We start from the raw sequence: 6,000 nt of genomic DNA, 5'->3' as shown, positions 1-6,000 counted from the left end.
TCCAAGAGCATCAGGATGTCATCAATGGGGAACTGAGGCCAGAGAGGGTATGAACCTGCCCTTGGTCACATAATGTCCATAGCTTACAATTCAACTTCACCAAATTCTGTATCACTAACAGAGGGCCTCCTAGAAAATACCTTGGAGATGGCAATCCCTCACCAATTGTGGTTTTAAGAGAATTCTGAGCAGGGTGCAGTGGTGCATGACTGTAATCCCAGCAGCACAGGAGACTGAGGTAGGAGGATTGAAAATTCATAAGCCAGCCTCAGCAATTTAGAGGGGCCCTAAGAAAGTTAGTGAGACCTTGTCTGTAAATAAACAATAAAAGGGCTCAGGGGCTGGGTTTGTAGCTCACTGGTACAGCACTTGGCTAGTATGTGTGAGGCACTAGGTTCGATTCTCAGGACGGCATATAAATAAAGGTCCATTGACAACTAAAAAAATATATTTAAAAAAAAGGGCTCAGGATGTGACTCAGTGATTAAGCACCCCTGAGTTCAATCCCTTGTACCAGAGAGAGAGAGAGAGAGAAAATTCAATTTATATATGTACAATTTTAAAAATATTTATTTATTAATTGTAGCTGGACACAATACCTTTATTTGTTTATTTATTTTTTTAATGTGGTGCTGAGGATGGAACCCAGGGCCTCGCACGCGCTAGGTGAATGTTCTACTGCTAAGCTACTACTCTAGCCCCTATATATGTACATTTTAAACAGCTTTGCTGAAGAATAATTTATACACCATACAATTCACTCATAGTAAGTGTAATGTTCTGTGAGTCTTAATAAATTTACATGATAGTGCAACCACTATTATCAACCAGTTTGAAAATATCTCCCTTGCACCATTTGCTCACGTGCTGTCAATCCTACCTCCAGCCTCAGGCTTTATGATCTTTATGTCTATATAATTTTTGTCTTCAGTAGAAATCAACACCTACCTCTAACAAACAAAACAAAACTAAAAAACCACCCAGGAAGAGCTCTTGTTCTCTCCCAGGACTACAAAGGGAAGACTTTAAGGGTTGGGAGGGTATGTTTGAGAAGGGCCCTAGGGAGTCCAGTCTGCTGCTTCCATCTTCAACTCAGAACTCTCAGATGAACTTTGAGTCAGGCCCAGGTGGGAAGGGCTATAGTGTTCCCACCAGTCAAGGTCTTCCTTCCACAGACAGTAATAAAAATGGTAGCAATGGCAGCAGCAGTTACAATAGACACTCTTTGGGCTTGGCCTGGTCACATGCTGTCATCCATCTGAGAAAGGATGCATAGTCTGGATACAGATGACAAGAACCCCTCATTCCCTAGAGGATCAATGGGTTAGGCACTTAGAAAGTGCTGACAGGTCTTATTCCACCCAAATTGGAATGGGAAGGCTAGACCTGATCCCTGCAGGTCTCTAACTGGCCATGCTGGCCTCAGGAAGGCTGCTGTTCTCCAGCCTTTGCTTCTGGGCCCCAAACCACCCTGCCAAGCTTATCATGGGCTATAGATATTCAAAAGGGAAACAGCCAGTTGCATTAACTCTAAAAGACTGTATTAAAAACAAAACTGGAGAAATCACCTTTCAAATCAGTCTGGAACCAGCAACCAAAAGAGCTCATTCACAAAAGTAGGGCAAGTTTGGAAGCAGGGCCAAAGTACTGAGCTGGCCCTATCCTACAGATCCCCGGGGCAGGTGAAAAACAGAGAGATTTCCTTCATCTTAATGAGGAACTGGTCTTGCTGTGCTTTTGCAAGGGCTGGAAAATTTTCAATGAGAGTAATTAGGATGATCATAATAATCATAAACAGTGAACATTTAGAGCTTACTTCCATATGCTGTTTTAAGTACTATATTATGGAGTATGTACTATTGAGTACTTCCATTTCACAGATGAGGTCTCTGAGACCTAGCAAGGTGAAGAAATATCAGAAGTCACACCCAGTGGGGAGTGAGCTAGAAGATGAACATGGAAGGTGACTTCAAGCTTCCCTCTGTACATTCTGTGCAGTGCTGACTTCCCCTAGGGAGACAGCTTGACTTCCACCAAGCCTTATTAACAGGCATCTCAGAATGCCAGAGACAGAGCAAAGCTGACACCAAAATTACTTGTGGCTCTGCTCTTTCTATCACCCCAAATTGCCCTGGGGTCTGTGTTGCTGAGTAATGAATGAGAAATGAGTTTGTAAGGTAGTTGTTAAAAGTTCAATTTTGTCACCCAAAAAGATATGGTAAAGTCCTAACCTTCAGTGATGTGACCTTATTTGGAAATAGGGAATTTGTAGATATAATCAAGTTAAGATGAGGTCATGCTGGATTAGGATGGCCCTAAATCCAATGGCTGGTGTCCTTATAAGGAAAGGGAGATCCAGAGCCTACAGATACAAGGAAGAAGGCCATGTGACTCCAGAGGCAGAGACTGGAGTGATGCATCTATAGGCCAAGGAATGCCATCGACTGCCAGCCACCACCAGAAGCCAGGAGAGAGACTGGGAACAGATGCTCCCTTTTAGCCCCCAGAAGTATCCAACCTTTCTAACACCTTGATTTCAGACTTCTGGCCTCCTGAAGTGCGAATGGATGCATTTCTGTTGGTTTAACCCCCAGCTGGTGGTTATTTGTTATGGCAGTCCTAGCAAACCAACAGTCACTTTCTCGAGTCTCTTAAACTAGCTTTGCAATTTTGCTGGTAAAACACTTGTATGAGATCCCTTCTGAAAATTATACTTTGCTATAGCATATATCCAGAACTGCCCACTGCCTGGTAAGCAATGTCCCCCGTCATTCAACCTGATTTTTCAGATACTGGGAACATCCAGGTTAAGCTCCCAGCTCTCCATGGATGGCAGTCTACACAGAGTTTGGCAGGAGAAAAACAGCCCTCCCATCATTGGTCATTTTAAGCAGCTGGAGGGCAGATCCAGCCTGGGAACAGAAAGCTGAGAGGCAGAGGGCACAAGGAAGGGTGACCTTTTCAAATCTAGCCACATTTGAGGAGTGGGGCAGAGAAAAATGCTCATAAACCCATGCCAGAGGTGCTGGGACCCAGGGCTCAGTGACACAAACCAGACAGTCAAGCAGCCCACTGAGGACTGTGAGGTCATTTTTGAGGCTGACTCATTCAGATTGGCAGAAGCATGTGCGAGGAGGAAGTCAGCTTCCCTGAACCAGATAGGAGTGGAGTTTGTAGGATGGGGTGAACCCCTGGCCCCATTGCTTACTGAGGCTTCAGGCAGGGGCCGAGGATCTAATTGCCTCCTTTCTCTGGATACTTTTAGATCCAAGGCTGAGGTGAGATGGGAGTGGACAGCAGCTGAGTTTGAATCTTCTTTCTCTCATTTACTCAACTGTGTGATCAGGAACATGACTCTGACCTTCAGCTTCCTTATTTGGAGAGTTATCTCCCTTCCCACTAGCTTTCATAGGCCCTGATAGACTCAGGGATGAGAAAGCACAGGGCCTGACACGAGACTGGCACATAAATGTTAAAAATAAATTAAGTCATCTCCAGACACTGCTCCCTCAGTTTTTTTGAGGAAATCACTGTGAGCAGGAGGGTAAAAGGCAAAAGCAACTTAAGTAATTTTTTTTATCCAAAAATGGAAAATATTTTTTAATTTAAAAAATTGCATCATTTGGGCTGGGGTTGTAGCTCAGTGGTAGAGCACTTGCCTAGCACATGTGAGAAACTGGGTTCACTCCTCAGCACCACATCAAAATAAATAAATAAAATAAAGGTATGGTGTCCTACAACTAAAAAAAACATTGTATCATTCCATAGATTCTAAAATGTACATCCGGCCCCCTCCCTAGCCCCCCAGTTTAACATCTCAAAATCTGGGTATAGTCAGGCACTGTGACACATGCCTATAATTCCAATGACTCAGGAGGCTGAGGCAGGAAGAGAACAAGTTTGAGGCCAGCCTCAGCAATTTGGCAAGATCCTGTCTCAAAAAATAGAAAGGGCTGGTGATATAGCTAAGTGGTAAAATGGGGTTCCATCCCTAGGAGCTAGGTGGTAAAATGGGGTTTCATACCTAGTACTGCCAAATAAACAAAAAACCTGGATGTATCTTGCTAATAGATGAAATATATAGTATAATTGGTAGTGGTATCCTTCATGGTAGTACCTAAAATAATGTTATGTATTTTAATAAATGACATCTTAGATTTAAGAAATGTGGTCTAGAATCAATACATATTGTATTGCATAAAGTTTAGACACAGAGGTATACAGAATAAATGTTCTCCCGAATTACACACTCCAGAGAATACTGCCATCCTATGAACAGAGGCCACTTGGTGTGAAAGTATGCACTTCTGTTTTGTTCCCTTTAATTACCCAGCAAATCTCAGACCAGTCACCTACACCTTCTCTAGTTCAGGAGAGCCACATTAATGCTCAACTAAGGACAGCAACACATTACAAATTTGGATTTCATGACCAGACAACTTTCCCACCCACAGCCCTGTCGTGGGCGCTTCCCCTTGCTGCCCAGGCCTGTCTGGAGCCATAGCGCTGTGCCCTGTGCCGACCAGAAGGTGTGGGGCTGAGGAAGTCAATGATTGAGGCTTTTAAAAACATGTACACACAGTGCAGTTTGTAGTTTTACTACTTGCAAGTGACAAAAATCAGGGAGGTGTGGGGCCAGAAGGATTTGGAAAGCAGTGGAAAATGAGAAAGGCTTGTCTTATATAAGGACTTTTTTTTTTTTTTAAATAAACCAGGACATAATTTAGCAGAACCACCAGGAGCCCTCATGCTCAGTTGTATGTCAACTTAACCAAACAGGGAAGAAGGCATTTTCTTGGCCTACAGGAGGCAAACGGCTATCTGGAACACTGACTTGGGAAGGACTCTGAGAATCATATTTTTCAGAAGAGAAGGGGTAAGGGACTTGTCTAGGGTCACTTGAGTATTGATTACCAGAACCAACCTGGAGTGCAGTTTAGTCTATGGGCAGGTAAAGCCAGGGCTCTTTCTATTATGGCCACTCTGCTCCATTCCCATCAGCTATATACAAAATCTCCTTGCCCTATGCCTCCCTCTATGGCCTTATGTGGGTCCTGACTTCAACAGATGCTTGAAAATGAGAGGGAAGGCGAAGGAGGTGTGGACACACCAGTCTGAGAGACCACTGGCTATGAATGAGACTTCTGTTTGCCTGCCCTGTGTGTCTGGAATTTTGTATGAAAACAATGAACTGGAAGGAGGTGAAAGCATGTTCCCCAAAGCAAGGCCACCACATGCCCTCTCCCTCGCTTATCAAAGACCTGCTTTGTTTGGAGCAAAGCAGAGGAGAAGCTGGGGGCTGTGCTGAGGTTTGGGGAAATTCAGGTTTCTGGGGCTGACATGCCAATACCCAGGAGGAAGCAGCCATGAGAAAAATCAAGGGCCCAGCCAGAATCTGGGGTTTCAGACTCCTGATCATCTTCATAACCACACTCATATGTTTGCAAAATGCTGTCTCAGACATTTTCTCAACAGAGTGAGGCTTAGGAAGAGACAAAGAGCACAGATTCATTCAGGCAGCCTTCTATCTTGCTGTCTGGGTGACTGTGGTGTGCCAGACACTGTGGGGACCCCCTTTGTTCATCTCTGCCCCCTGTCCTTGGGTGTCTGACAGACTGGGCGGGAGTCCTGTTTTCCCTTGAAACTTGCATGAATCAGATCAATCATTGCTCCAGCTACAAAAAAGAAAATGCCAGTGGCTGCCTGGCGGGATGGCTGTGAGGATTAAACAAGCTCCTGAGTGGAGGGGCCTGGTTTATGACAAGAATTTTGTAGCTGTTATGGCCAGGCATAGTACAGTCTATCCTGGAAACTTCTGGGTATATTGCCGGGATATAAGTCCCATGTAAAAAACAGGGTGTGGTGGCAGGGAGCTGTATCATGTCAGGCAGGCTGTGGATCAAGTGATGCTCTGGGTGGGGAGGGGTTCACAGGGCTGGTGAACTGGTTAAGAGTCCAAGGAGTTGGGCAACTTTTCACTTCAACTATGCTACACAAGTA

Source organism: Marmota monax, unplaced genomic scaffold (genome assembly GCF_021218885.2).
Source record: "Marmota monax isolate L192 unplaced genomic scaffold, Marmota_monax_Labrador192_F-V1.1 WCK01_AAM20220418_F8-fsc00042, whole genome shotgun sequence".
NCBI classification, from domain to species: domain Eukaryota; kingdom Metazoa; phylum Chordata; class Mammalia; order Rodentia; family Sciuridae; genus Marmota; species Marmota monax.
The sequence above is the reverse complement of the archived record's forward strand: the minus strand, read 5'-3'. Positions refer to the sequence as shown.